Genomic DNA, 15,683 nt, shown 5'->3' with positions numbered 1-15,683 from the left:
TTAATGGTGTGTTTCAATTAACAATCTGTCATTTTTCCAATTCATATTACTGGTTGGGTTTATATTGTAACAAGCTACCATCTCTCCTTGAACCAACCACTGGATACGGGGGGTTAGACAACATCTGGGGAAAAATGCAGTTATTAAACAATCTAGCAAACTTCAGTGACACTTAAGGTGAATGTAAAAAGTGTCTATTACACACACTTCTTTGTAAGTTAGCTTTTGTGTTTAAATGCAAAGCTTTAATGTTGTAAAAAATTAAAAGGGAATTCTGTATAAAGTAGAAAAAGTTTACTTACACTTTACTCAGACCTTCATCAAGAAGTTATACTGTTCAGTGATATTTCAACCTGTGAAAAACCAATATGGTGTTATTAAAAATGAACATCCCCGTAGTAACATAAAATAGTATATCGATAAATACTTCTGGGACATGATTTGGATATTTCCATCTTTCAGACTTTCCAGCTATGTGGCCATAGAGAAGAATTTAAGTCTCAATGTTGTGATGCACAGTTTATCATTTGAAACCTGGCAAAAAGCTTGAATGGGGTGGGGCAGTAATGAAATCTGCATTGTAGCACTGTGGTTTAAAATCTTCCCCTTATATACTTTGTATTTATTGCAATGTATAAAGGGCATCAACTTGGATGCTATGATGTGTATCTTGTTATTTTATTGAGACCATGGACACCTGTGCATGTGGCTTCAAAATTGAAAATAGCTAAAACCGTATTTTTTTTTAAAAAAAGAATATAAATAATAGCTACAAAAGATGAAGAGGGATTAATATGTACATGCCCAAGTGTAACTGCAGGGTGATTTATCTATCTATCTATCTATCTATCTATCTATCTATCTATCTATCTATCTATCTATCTATCTATCTATCTATCTATCTATCTATCTATCTATCTATCTATCCATCCATCCATCCCTCTATCTATCTATCTATCTATCTATCTATCTATCTATCTATCTATCTATCTATCTATCTATCTATCTATCTATCTATCTATCTATCTATCTATCTATCTATCTAAAATTGTATTACAATTACATAAGTAGAAAAATATAATGACTCCATATTTTAGGAGATATTGCATTCATACACGCATCCTTCTTTGGACCAGTATGCTAACCTACTACACAGACAGTGCCTATACTGGATTTTTATTGGTCTGCATATGCCTATATCTGGATATAATTGTTGCAGCAACATTAGTGCTTTAAAATGATTTTAGCTGAGATGCAGAATAAGCTGCTACTATGAACCAAACACATAAATACAATTTAACTAATCATTTGGCCATGAGTGCATTCAAATATGTGCCTATAAATAGCAGGTCCTGACTTCAATTGACTCTTTATGTCACCCCTTTCAATAAAGTTAATATTGTACATAGTCCTTTAAATTCACACATTTAGATGTATAGCTTTGGATAGGGTTGCTAAATGCATCATTGTGGTGTAGATTATACCAATAGACAAACAATACACTGAGGTCTTTCTGAATGAGGCATTGGATTTAAATGATGGTGATGTAGCAAAGTTGGACACCTGCAGTCTCTCACAACTGGTCCAAATTACTTAAGTGGAACTATGTAGAGGAAAAGCAATTGAGTGGTTGACCATTCATCATTTGACTTGCCAAATTGTATGTTATAGGTTCAACTTTGTATTAAGGGAATAAAAACCAGCTGCCTTTTCAATAGTAAAGTGTGGAGGAAAAAAATTACCACTTGCCAAAAGCTTTTTAATATCGACAAATGAAGCGATATTACCTTTTTGAGCATATTTAAGTGTGGGGGCAGAAGTAGTAATTTGTGAGGGCATAAAGGTAGGAATTTAAAAATTGAGGTTACCTCTATCAGCAATATACCAAAATTACCACAACAAAGAAGGAAAATAGAAAATGAGATATCTCAATATTCCCACATTCTTCCTCATAAATACTGTACATATAGCTATCCACCATATAAAGACTGGGACAAATAAGTGACAAAGGAGCGTCTTGATTCATATGTTGTAAAACTATTCCATTTGTTATACATTCTCAATTTCAAAAAAAATGTTTATAAAGAAAATTATATGAATTGCTTTGTAATTACAGTAAGATAATTGTTCAATCTTGGTAAAACAAACAAAGCTACTGTCTTGAATAGGCTGTTTATAAACAGCACTCTCCTTTGCATTCTCTCTCTCCTGCTTTCATTCACTAGAAGTTATTCTTGAGTCAATATTTAGACAATTAGACTTTGAGAATGGGATACCAGAAACATATACAAGCAACAAATTATATATTTGTAAAGGATGGAAGGCAAACAATTAACATCTTTTGGAGTACATGGATTGTGTTTTAGTGATGTATAAAAGGATAAAACACAGCAATAATACAATTAAATGACAGAATGCAGCAATAATAAAGTAAAAGTCCATATTTAGTTAAATGCTATAATTAGTGCACTAATAAAGGATTTATTTCTTGTGATAAAACAAGTTTTCTTTCAGACATTTGGACCCTGTATGTGTCCCTCCCCTTATGGAATATATTTCCAGGAAAATGCAAGATGAACAATCCATATGGTGCCTTTAGATCGTAATACTTAATATCTTCCATTGTTGAGTTACAGAACCCCTATCCCATTAAATCTGTATAAACAAAATCTTCTGATTTTGCAGAGGATTCCATAGCAAATCCAGATTTCTAACAATGCCTTTTTTCTTCATTTTTCATTATTTAATATCTTTCTTTTTCATTAGTGATGCAATTTTAGCAGCATGAATTTGGAAGACAGAAAAGGTACAAAAAAGGCTTTAGGTTAATATGTTGCCTATCTTGGACTTGGATAACAATATCACCATAGAAATTTATTGATAGGTCATGTTCCATCAAGTTATCCCTAATCCTAATTACCCAATAAATTTTATCCACGATGATTTATCCCTAATCTGGAATTTCAAGTCTCCCAACAATGTATTCCTAATGCACAGGCAAAGGGCTTGTGCATATTTTACCTTTCTGTTTCTGCAGGAATGATTATATATTAGTTATGTACAAAGTTTACAAAGGTTTTTTTTTTTTTTTAATCCTCATCAGAAGCACTCTTTGAAAGCTATGGTCACTTCCCTGGCAAGAATTTCTATAGTGTGGTATACCTTGCTTCTTCCCACATGTACCATCCTCATTCCTTGCCAATATTTCATTGTTCCTTTAAATCCCATTAAATCCATATTTTAAATCCAAAATTAGCAAATCACTGGCCTAGCAGATTGACTTTCCAATCTATCAATAAAGTTATCAAACTTTGCTCATCTAGAACATAAATAATTGATGGTAAAAATAATTGCTAAATTATTTAACCATAACTTATAAATCAAATCCACCTCAGATAGATAGGTGTCTTAATTTCTCCAGAGAATTGTTACCTGCATGGCCTTTTTATATCTGTTCTGATGTTTGCTATTCAAAAACCATGTAAAAAATAGAAATTAGATTCTGACCAACTTTTTAAACAGAAGAATGCATAAATCAATATGCATGGAAAAATGCTAATAACATTGATGTTAATTCCTCCAGCATCCTATAGCATAATCTTAGGTAAATGTATTTCTAAAAAGGATTGCCTTATTAAACAACAACAACAAAAAAAAAACTGATGCCATTTCTTATGGTAGCAAGTGACAAAATTAGTGGACCAGAGGAATGCTGTGGATATAATTTACTTGGACTTCAGTAAGGCATTTGACAAAGTAGATCACAACCTACTACTTGATAAGATAGAAAAATGCAGGTTAGATAGCATCACCACCAGATGGATCCATAGCTGGCTGACTGGCCGTACTCAGCGTGTGGTCCTCAATGGAACCACATCTACATGGAGGGAAGTGTGTAGTGGGGTGCCCCAGGGCTTTGTTCTAGGCCCAGTGCTCTTCAACAACTTCATCAATGATTTGGACGAGGGGATAGATGGGGAACTCATCAAATTTGCAGATGACACCAAGTTGGCAGGAATAGCCAACACTCCAGAAGACAGGCTTAGGAAACAGGAAGATCTGGACAGACTTGAACACTGGGCGCTATCTAACAAAATGAAATTCAATGGTGAAAAAAGTAAGGTTCTACATTTAGGCAAGAAAAACCAAATGTACAGGTATAGTATAGGGGGTACCTTGCTCAATAGTAGTAACTGTGAGAGGGATCTTGGAGTCCTAGTGGACAATCACTTAAATATGAGCCAGCAGTGTGCTGCAGATGCCAAAAAAGCCAATACAGTGCTAGGCTGCAGTAACAGAGGGATAGAATCAAGATCACGTGAAGTATTAATACCACTTTACAATGTCTTAGTAAGGCCACACTTGAAATATTGCATCCAGTTTTGGTCACCATGATGTAAAAAAGATGTTAAGACTCTAGAAAGAGTACAGAGAAGAGCAACAAAGATGATTAGGGGACTGGAGGCTAAAACATATAAGAAATGGTTGCTGGAATTGGGTATATCTACTTTAACGAAGAGAAAGACGAGGGGGGACATGATAGCTGTGTTCCAATATCTCAGGGGCTGCCACAAAGAAGAGGGAGTCAAGCTATTTTCCAAAGCACCCGAAGGCAGGACAAGAAGCAACTGGGTGGAAACTAACCAAAGAGAGAAGCAACCTAGAACTAAGGAGAAACTTCCTGATAGTAAGAACAATTAACCAGTGGAACAACCTGCCTCCAGAAGCAGTGAATACTCCAACACTGGAAGTTTTTAAGAAGAGACTGGACAGCCATTTGTCCAAAATTGTATAGGGTTACCTGCCTGAGCAGGGGGCTGGACTTGATGATGTCCAAGGTCCTTTCCAACTTTATTATTATTATTATTATTATTATTATTATTATTATTATTATTATTATTATTATTATTAACATATATAACAACAACAACAACAACAATAATAATAATAAAGTTGGAAGGAACCTTGGAGGTCATCGAGTCCAACCCCCTGCTCAGGCAGGAACCCTACACCATTTCGGACAAACGGCTGTCCAGTCTCTTCTTAAAAACTTCCAATGTTGGAGCATTCACCACTTCTGGAGGCAGGTTGTTCCATTGGTTAATTGTTCTAAGGAAGTTTCTCCTTAGTTCTAAGTTGCTTCATTATAAATTGCTTAGTTATAAGTTGCTTCATTATAAATTCAAGAATGCAACATTTTCAACAAAAAATGTCACCATTATTTTATTCTGGTTTTGTTTTGCAGAGTAAAAAAATGCACATATCTTCCTAAGTCTGAATGGCATAATAATTAGCAGTCATCTTTAGCACAATTGTTATTTGTTTAGGCACAATCCAGAAAAAGTGTTGTTATTTTAAAATTTCAGTACTGAACAGAAATCACAGGCATGGAATGAAGTGGAACAGCTCTATTAATGTATTAGGAATGCTTCCTTCCACTTCATCCTGTTATCCATCATAACCTCAGCCTGCCAACCAGGGTATTTTAAAGGTGGGTTTAGCTCTCTTTCTTTCTAATATATACTAGACTTGGATTTAGAAATAGCCTGGCTGACAGATCACCTATGTGGAGCACCTCTATACCTGCAACCTGTTATTCAGGCAGTTTAAAAATTAACTAAACCACTCATTATATATTAAGGAAAGAAATCACTTGGGGTTTTCACAGATAATATTTGGTGGGAGGGGAAATGAAGCAAGAGGACTCTATTAATTGCTTTCCTTAAATTGCCCTGCATTAAAACAGTAAAGATAGCACCAGTCACCTTCCTCATTATGATGGCAAAATAGATCCCAGCAGTAAGGGAAACATAACACTAGCATACTTTTCAGTCAACTTAAGTACTGGAGGAAAAGTATGCTAATACTATCTGGCTTTAATTTGTATTCTTAAAAGGATTTTTGCAACAATATATACATACTAATACAGATCAGAATTTTTATCTTCAAATGTATTTATTACTTCAGGCCAAGGTTCTTCTTATTTTCAGAATGTTATTGAATTCTTAGCATTACCTTACAAGCTGTAGAGAAAATCCTTGGATTATGACTACTTGTTGGGAAATGATTCAGTTATAACAGTACTGAATGAGTGGTACTTACAGTATGACCAATCCTCAAAGTTCCAACCATAACAGCACCCCCATGATGATATGTGATTTGGGGACTTGTCAACCAGCTTGCACTTACAGTGATTGCATTGCATTGCATACAGTCATGTGATTACTATTGGAACATTCTCTATTGGCTTCTACAAACAAAGTCTATGGTAAAGCCTGAAGGGAAGTTCATAAATCACTCCTGTAAGTCACTCCTGCTATTTTTTTTTTCTCCTGAGGAATTCTGCTATGAAGAATGAGATCCCAGGAATCTTGTACTCCTTTGCATCCCTGCCCATCTGCCCACCAGCACTCTGTAGCCTGTGCCCACCTGCAGCATCCTTCCAGCCCATGCTCTATAGCACTCCCTTGTACTCCATATCACTCCATATCACGTGCTACCTCCAGCAACCATCCCGCCTGCCCATAGTCCTTGTGTGTCCCCATGCACCTTCCCTGGGACTCCTGTTTCTTTCAGCTTAATGAACTGTGTAGTCCTGGAGTTATAATAGCAATCAGGACTGCATATTTTAGTGGCCAGTAATATATAAAATGTGAGCAAACCCCATTCCCTACAAGCCCTGATGATAGTACCTAGTTTGGAAATAAAATATCTTCAGGAAAACAACAAAGCCCAGAAAGGACCAAAGACCCCACAGTTCAACCCTGAGCCTCAAATATTCTCTCTGTCAGCAATCGGGACTTCCAGGATTGCTGTGATGTGATCACATGATGTTTACAACCATATTGCTCAGCGACAGAAATTCTGGTACCAATTGCCTCTGTAAACTGAGGATTACCTGTATCCTTTTGTATATTTGTGTAGCATTTGATGGGGGAAAGGACAAATGTGATAAAAAATATTGTACAGAAGGCCATTAAGTCATAGCATAGCAATGCTTAGATCATCAGTCAGAATCCTTTCCCCCATACACCCCCCCATGGATTTTGAAAGTTGCATTATCCCCTAATAGAAATACTGACAAATCATAATCGCTATCAAACAATATCTAGTTTCTTAATTCTGCAGTAGAGACAAAGTTTATAAAAGCATCTAGAAAAAAGATCCCATGGGTCTATTATAAACATATGTGTATGAGTTCTGAGTAATTCATGATGGGATTCATGGCATAAAGGTGAGTACAATAGGGCTGTTGAGGCTTTGAAAATGGTTCAAAAACACTTTGGATTCACACAAGCAGAGCACCTTCCTGTTCTACATTAAAGCATTCTGGTTTTTTTCTCCCCATAAACTTGGGCAAAAGATGCCTCTGATTGTTGTAGCATTACAACAATGGGCTTCTAAAGAAGAGGAAACTCTTTTTTCCCCAAACTTATGCAGGTCTGAAAAAGAATCAGCTGCTTCAGTTAACAGGAGACAGATATTTGGCCTTTGCAGTGCCAACATGCTTCTTCCAAATCAGGCTTTCAATGTGCATGCTCTAAATTTGCACTCTGCCTCCCTTTCCTTTAGGCTTAGATACTTATCACCCCTATTGGAAAGAACAGCCCACTGCTACCTGAATCATCTTATTTCCTCCTGGGCTCTAATGTATATACTGTAAGCAGAACTGCTAAGTTTATAATTAAGGCAGTTGAGCTAAAAACTCAATACCTTGAACAAATTGGAACGCCATGTAAAAATTTGACGCATTTATATGATTGCTAACTCTGTATTATCAAATATGTATTTTATCTATTTTATCTTGGAATCAGATCATGTATTTTATTTTTATTTCATTGATATGGTTGTATGACTAATCAATTAATAAACTATTACTTACTTAGAATGTTCACTCTAGGATGTAAGAATTATCTGCCAAATGATAAAACTTTTGATAAATCAAAACTTTCAAAACCTTTTCAGTGCTGATAAACCTTTGATTTGATTCATGTAGCCAAATAACACACCACTGTAAAGTGTAGGTCTACAGTCTAGGGGGAAAAAATACCACAATATAATTTGCCATTTGCAGTGAATGGCAGTTTCAGTAAACTTGTAGGCAGTTAGATCTCATTATCTGAATATATCTCTTGCACTGAACTTAGGAAAAGATTGCTCCCTCAGTGGCAAACAATTTCAGCCTCAGTTGCTAATGTGTTGTTTGGATCTCTTCACTAAGCACTTGAGAAGGAGAATGTGAGCAGGGGGGAGTAGAGAGAAACCAATCAATAAAAAATAAAATAAAAATAACCCAAGCAACCAGAAATAATAGGTCTATTCTCTATTCTTTTCTGACCTCTTTTTATGTCCAACTAGGCACAAAACCACACTACCAGGAATGAAAACAAATTTCCAGAAGGCCTTTTATGTTACAATTCCAACTGATGATGTATGTTCCTATCTCCTTATATTTACTGCAGAAAGTCTTTTCCAGACATTGTAGAATGCTTCCCATTGCTCCCCAGAGGAATTTCATTTTTGTATGGAAATTCATACCAGAATCATTCCTTGACCTTCAAGGTGTGACTGGAGAAGACTCCAGTGTGAAATCTTGGAGAGTCACTGCCAGGCAGTGTAAAGAATATACAGTGACCCACCTTGGAACAAAGTAGGATACAGTATTCCTTTCTAGAACACAGGACTGTTTACCTATAAAAATTATAGGAAATTATCCATTTATAACTATAGTCATAAAATATCTGATCAAACATAGAAAACAAACAATATGGCATGTTGCACAATTTGTGTGATTTACAGTTGCATCCTATGTAATCTCTGGGAGTCTCACAATTATCAATACAATAAATTGCCATGCCCCAGCACCAGAAAAAAATCCTGCTTGTATCTATAGTCACAGATTATAGATTATTTTGTAAATTAGTTTTATGCCCATATCCATATCCATAAATAAGGAGTTATACACAGTCCCTAGCTTCCTCTTCAAAACATAACCTTTATTAACTTCTTGTTCCTTATCCAGAAAATGATCTAAATACCTGTCAAGTGGCAATGCTAGGCATCACAATTTCATATTAGTACTTGCTTTGCTAGATGGCTGGCAATGCCTGTGCTGCATCACATAAGAATACAACACTGTTTTTTTTTATTAGCATTCAGATGCCCCGCATATTATACCTTCCATTTGCATACATATCACCTTTTCCAGAAATGGATCCTCTATAAGACTCCTGAATACAAGGCCGCTTTGTTGCATCGGTGTTCTTTCTTTCTTTCAGCAGGGGTGTCAAACTGCCGGCCCATGGGCTGGATGCACCATGGTGAAACCATGCCCACCCCACTGCCGGCAATGGAAAAAAAATCACAATACGACGCGACACGTCATGTGATGTTGTGAGTTTGACACCCCTGTCTTACAGTGAAATGCTGGTTGACATTTTTTTTTGCTCCCTGCTCATATGTAGGCTGAATAAATAAGTAATGTACAGTTTGTAATCTATTTATAATTAGAATAGAACCATGATATGCTGAAAAACTAGTTCCTGCAAAAAAGCATTTCAAAAAATAGAGGTAACTAATATAGGATACTTTTGTTATTCCTGGGAGTATAGAATTTTATTCTATATCTATCATCAGCCCTTTAAATTTAAGGTGGTTTTCCAGCATGCATCAGGCATATCAGCTACAGCCTAATAGTAACACAAGACAGTAATAGGCTATTTCACTGTCAGATTAATTCTATAGCCTATTGTTAAAAAGCCAAAAGACATTATGTAATATATCTGCTTTCAGGAACTCTTTGGTTCATACTGGAACTTGAATAATATAGAAATGAGGAGTACAGCACTATGACAAAGAATAAGGAAGATAAAAATTTGGTCCAGAGCAGCAGCTGACTTCAAAAACAGTTTATTATCAGAGTTTATGCATTGTCCCAGAAATACAGTCAGTTCTTTAATTCCATGCATAAAAAAATTCAAGAGGCAAACAAATTGGGAGATGTAGTGGTTTAATAGAATCACAAATACATCAAGCAAAAGGAAAAAGGGAAAAAAAAATCAAGCTGGAAGTTCACCTTACAGAAACACAAGTAGCTTTTGAGGACTTTTTAGGACAGTTCTGTACAGTTTCTGTACATGTTGTTTCCAGAATTTTCTTGTGACTCATTCTTATTTGGAACTGGATTTTAGCACCTAATCTGAAGGCCAGTTAATGTTACCAGAGTGATACAGAAGCCATTTGCTTTCCCAGACTACCCAATCAATCTCTCTATCAAAGCATTAAAACAGGTACGGTAGGGATAGCAAAGATGTGATTTGTTCTTATTTAGTATTGGTCCTTACTTTGGGACTGTATCATTGTTGAGGAACATTGTCTATCACTTTATTTACAGGGGAGTTAAATCTTACAGTTCTATATTACTTTGATAAATCTTGCTAATGAGAGACTGAGAGGTTTAAAAACCTATATGCTGCTTTTAAATCCTATGTATTCTCCTCTTGTGATATGAATGAAGTGAGCCTACAATTCCTTTTTGGGACCCCACAATTCCTTTTTATATATATATATATTAGAGAGAGAGTCTGGCCATTTTGTGCACAGCTTCCCTGTGTTATTTAGAAGCCTGAACATTGGATTCCTACATTTTGCTGTGACCCTTCCTGTGTTAGTCTTCTCCTATGCATGAAAAAGATTGGGCTAAGCAACAAGGACACAACATATGACAGAAGGAAGAAGGTTAGGAAATTTAATCCCACAAACCTCCTCCTCCTCCTCCTCTTCCTCCTTATCATCACCATCATCATCATCGTCATCATTTTATCTTGAGAGATCTCTGAATAAGCCCTATTTTTTCAACATCATTCAAATGATGTTGGTTTCTGCAAACTATTTATTTGGTATGAATGTCTGTGGGGGAAAAAATCCTGTGTTGAGCAAGGAGCATGAAATGAATGACAACTTTAACCCATGCAAGTAAATGTGGTGAAAAAGAAGAGTCAACAAATGCTGACACAATGTGAATACCATTAGTGGGGGTTTAATTAGAAAAGCGGCATAGTGAAAGTGCTTGCTATCTGAAAGCCCAAATAGGACTCCTGAGGACAATACCCTTACTTAAGTCTAGGAAAAAAAATACTATGCAGAATTTTAACTATGTTTTATTGAAGAAGGTATAGGTAGCTACCTAACTCTAAGTCTTAATCACTCTACAAATTATACTAAACTCAAAACAGTCAAACAATGTTTTGCATTAGAATGATGATGTGTGAATTCATAAAAAATATTTTTATGCTTCCCTTTTCTAAGCAATGAGATGTTATATGAGTATGGGGGGAGGTGTAATAGAAATATGGGTCCTTTTCTACTTAGAAATGAACATGTGACATACATGTACAATTAGAACAGAAGAATTCAATGATCACTCAAAACTTGTTAGAGGTAGATTAGGGATTGACAATGGGATTGTAAATAGATTTTTCTGCTGATTTAAGCATGGGTATAAAACATAGTGATCCAGCAACGTCAATATTTATTCTGGTTAATGTTTCCATTCAATATATTATAGGCCTATTTCCCCTTTATGGCATACTGCTACTATTAATTTGTGAAAACACCTATGCACTTCACAAAGTGTATGTACATATAGCAAATATAACTTCTTTATTATGCAAAATATCTAAGGCAGTGCTTCTCAATGTTTGTGTGACGGCGACCCCTGTCACACAAACGTTCTGCGCATGCGCGGCGGCGCCCCCATGCGCGACGTGCATGCGCGATGGCCTCCCATGTGCGGCGCGTGTGCACGACGCCGCCCCCATGCGTGGCACGCATGCGCGGCGCCCCCATGCGCGGCGCGCGTGCACGGCGGCGCCCCCATGCGCGGCGCGCGTGCACGGCGGCGCCCCCATGCACGGCGCGCGTGCACGGCGGCGCCCCCATGCGCGGCACGCGTGCGCGGTGCCGCGAAAAATGGCGGATCGCCGCCTTTGGCGACCCAAGAAAAATGGTCGATCGACCCCAAATGGGGTCGCGACCCATAGGTTGAGAACCGCTGATCTAAGGTATTTCAAGAAAAGTCACAAATTGCTACTGAGCTGATCTCTAACTATGGCTCATGTGCAAAGTCAAAAGCTTATTCTCTATATCTACATATCTGCTTGGAAGCTTATGAACTAAACCATAGATGCTCAATAAGGGGAGCTAAAATGATAAATAAAGCATCCAAGAACAAGAGACAACATTCTGCTATGTTTAAATCTGAAATTTATATAAACTCTTGTCCAGCATGCTGAGTGCCTTTCAAAAAGTTTTGATTGCAAATCTGGGTCAGGGTGATTCAAGTACTCTTTAAGAATGACTGAGTCATTCCAATGGAAGCATATGAGATCTGCAATATCTAGGTTGCAATAGGCCAGACCATCAGTAAACAGCAACAAACAGGCTTCAATATTTCTTTGCTGCCATCTAGTGGTAGTCTGGATACTGCTCACAGATGGTAGTCATGTTATATTCTACTTACAAACAAATAGATAGTATTTGGGCAACTAGGTTTCAAGGAGAAATGCATCACTGATTCAGCAACTAGCTGATTGATTGTGACAATGAGGAATAGATGTTGGTAATTTATCTCCCTGCCACTTTGACTGGCAGCATATATAAGCAATAATTCACAAATATTCTTAAAGTACTATATTAAAGACAATTTTATAGGAGCAAGCAATTCTTTTTCTTTGCCAAACATTGTAAAGGGATTATAGTATTATGTGGAAATTGGCAATAGAATATTTTTGAGCTTAAAATTGCAGTTTAATTTAGAAATATTAAAACCTTCTGTCTTTTTTGTTTTAAAGCATGTTTGTCTTTGTATTCTCTGGATCTGAGAAATTGATATACATAGCAAATTTGACTCTTAATACAGTCCTATATTGCAGCATATTTTAGCTACCATTTTATAAGGTTTCCTTAGCCCTTTTACATGCTGAATAAAAGCAGGATACAGCTCTGATTCAGTCAGGTTCACCACCAGACATATTGGCCTTACCTTCAAGGACACATTCTATAGCCAGATGAAATAGTATTTTCTAGCACTGACTGGTGTGAAACTAGCTCTCCCATTATATGAGGGACCTCTACACATGTCTGTTGAGAGGAGAAAGTAGGTATACATCTCACTCCCATCCATGTATTTTTTGGATTGGTTTACAAATCAGGCTAATTTGATATTTTTAAGCCATGGTTCATGAAACAAACCATAGATTTGAATTTTAACCTGGTCAAGTTTAAAAGAGGCTTTGAGTTAGAATGAGCAGAAGGTCCCATGTATTTGATTATTTTCAATTGTTTTTTTTTCCAGAGTTTGGAGTTTCTTGTGTGTATTTTATGACTTTTTATTTATGATGCTCAAAATGTTGTACAGTTGAACAGCCTTATAAATTTCCAAATATACAAAATACTGTGCCATGATTTACTAAATTATGATATGTTGAGACAACTACACTTAATTGAGTTGATGGAAACCAGTACCACAGTGGTTTGGTTCATTCAGTAAAGAAAGACAAACCATCCAAATCAAGTACCAACCAAATATTTATTCCTCCTACTTTGTTTCTCTCTCATTATTACAATTAAGACTCAGTTCTGTGAATTTAGTCACATCTTTAAGTGCCAGAAGGCAACTAATCAAGGAGAGAAGCAACCTAGAACTAAGGAGAAACTTCCTGACAGTTAGAACAATTAACAATTAACAATTAATTAAAATTATCTGGATTCTTTTCAATCTGGTTTCAGGCCTGGCTACAGCACTGAGACTGCTTTGGTCGCACTGACCGATGACCTCTGGCAAGCCCGGGATAGGGGTCATTCCTCTATCTTGGTGCTTCTTGACCTCTCAGCGGCTTTCAATACCACCGACCATGGTATCCTTCTGCATCGTCTCGGGGAGGTGGGGGTGGGCAGCACCGTATTGTGGTGGTTCTCCTCCTACCTCTCTGACAGGTCGCAGTCGGTCTGGTGGGTGGACAGAGATCGATCCCTAGGCGCCTCGATTATGGGGTGCCTCAGGGCTCGGTCCTGTCCCCCGTCCTTTTTAACATCTACATGAAACCGCTGGGTGAGATCATTTGGCGACACGGGGTGAGGTATCATCAGTATGCGGATGATACCCAATTGTATATCTCCACCCCGTGTCCTTCCAGTGAAGCAACCGACGTGATGTGCCGGTGCCTGGAAGAAGTGAGGGTCTGGATTGGGGTGAACAGGCTTAGACTCAACCCTGAAAAGACCGAGTGGCTCTGGGTCTTGCCCCCCAAAGGTCATTCTGATGGTCCATCATTGGTCCTGGGGGGGGTAAACTTACCTCCCTCAGTGCAGGCACGCAACCTGGGTGTCCTCCTGGACTCACAGCTAAATTTGGAACAACATCTATCGGCTGTGGCCAGGGGGGGCTTTGCCCAGGTTCGCCTGGTGCACCAGTTGCAGCCTTATTTGGACCGGGAGGCTCTACTCACGGTTACTCATGCCCTTGTCACCTCAAGACTGGATTACTGTAATATGCTCTACACGGGGCTACCCTTGAAGAGTGTTCAGAGGCTGCAGTTGGTTCAGAATGCAGCCACGAGAGTGATTGTGGGTGCACCAAGGTACACCCACGTGTCACCTATCCTCCGCGAGCTGCACTGGCTTCCTGTGGGTCTCCGGACGCAATTCAAGGTGTTGGTTATCACCTTTAAAGCCCTTCATGGCTTAGGACCAGGTTACTTACAGGACCGCATACTGCCGCATAGTTCCCAAAGACCAGTGAGGTCCCACAGATTGGGCCTCCTTCAGGTCCCGTTGGCCAGACAATGTTGGCTGGTGGGCCCTCGGGGAAGGGCCTTTTCTGTGGTGGCTCCGACGTGGTGGAATCAACTCCCCCCCAGATTCGAACTACTCCCACCTTGCTGGCCTTCAATTAAAGCCATTAAAACTCTCCTGTTCTGGCAGGCCTGGGGTTGATGTCCCCGGGGGGAGGGGGGACATGATTGGGACATGCTGTATGAATGCACTTATTTTTATTGTTATATTTATTGTTTTAATTTTGTACGCTGCCTGAGTCCCTAGGGATTGGGTGGCATATAAATTTTATTAATAAATAAATAAATAAACCAGTGGAACAACCTGCCTCCAGAAGTGGTGAATGCTCTAACACTGGAAGTTTTTAAGAAGAGACTGGACAGCCATTTGTCCGAAATGGTATAGAGTTTCCTGCCTGAGCAGGGGGTTGGACTAAATGACCTCCAAGGTCCCTTGGAGTCAAGAGTTTTAGTGAGAATTACTCATATAGACATTATTTCGAATACCAGGAAACACTGTATTACCAGCTTCATCCCTATTGGCACTTGTCAATTACACAGCTAAATCTTATTCTATAGGGTTCAAATTCTTTGCCACTATCCTTTAGAAGTATATTAACCTTAGGCTCTCTCCAGGTCCTGTTCAATGGGTTGGCAAACAAGGATATATAGAATCTATCCAAATGGTATATACAGTTCAATTTCTATTAAGCTCTCGGGGTTAGATAGATACAGGTATTACATTACATCATGTTTCTAAATACAAGGACATGACATAACATGGATAACATGGTAGTCAATATAATTAGAAACATCACACCAGATATATATACATTGCGAAAAAGTAGAGAA

General features: G+C 37.9%; 1 protein-coding gene across 1 annotated transcript in view; it reads right to left on the bottom strand.

The window, feature by feature from the left end:
• The window catches only part of CDH18 (cadherin 18), a 605,479-nt gene that overhangs the window by 356,609 nt on the left and 233,187 nt on the right, over positions 1–15,683 (bottom strand). Inside the window, exon 2 of the mRNA XM_039346754.1 lies at positions 303–353. The gene's annotated coding sequence lies outside the window, so the exon portion shown is untranslated. The remainder of the gene's footprint in view (positions 1–302; positions 354–15,683) is intronic.

The sequence above is a fragment of the Crotalus tigris genome, unplaced genomic scaffold (assembly GCF_016545835.1).
Source record: "Crotalus tigris isolate CLP2741 ecotype Arizona unplaced genomic scaffold, ASM1654583v1 scf7180000018018.2415403412:4055106, whole genome shotgun sequence".
Taxonomy (NCBI): domain Eukaryota; kingdom Metazoa; phylum Chordata; class Lepidosauria; order Squamata; family Viperidae; genus Crotalus; species Crotalus tigris.
This window is presented reverse-complemented; position numbering and strand designations above follow the sequence as displayed.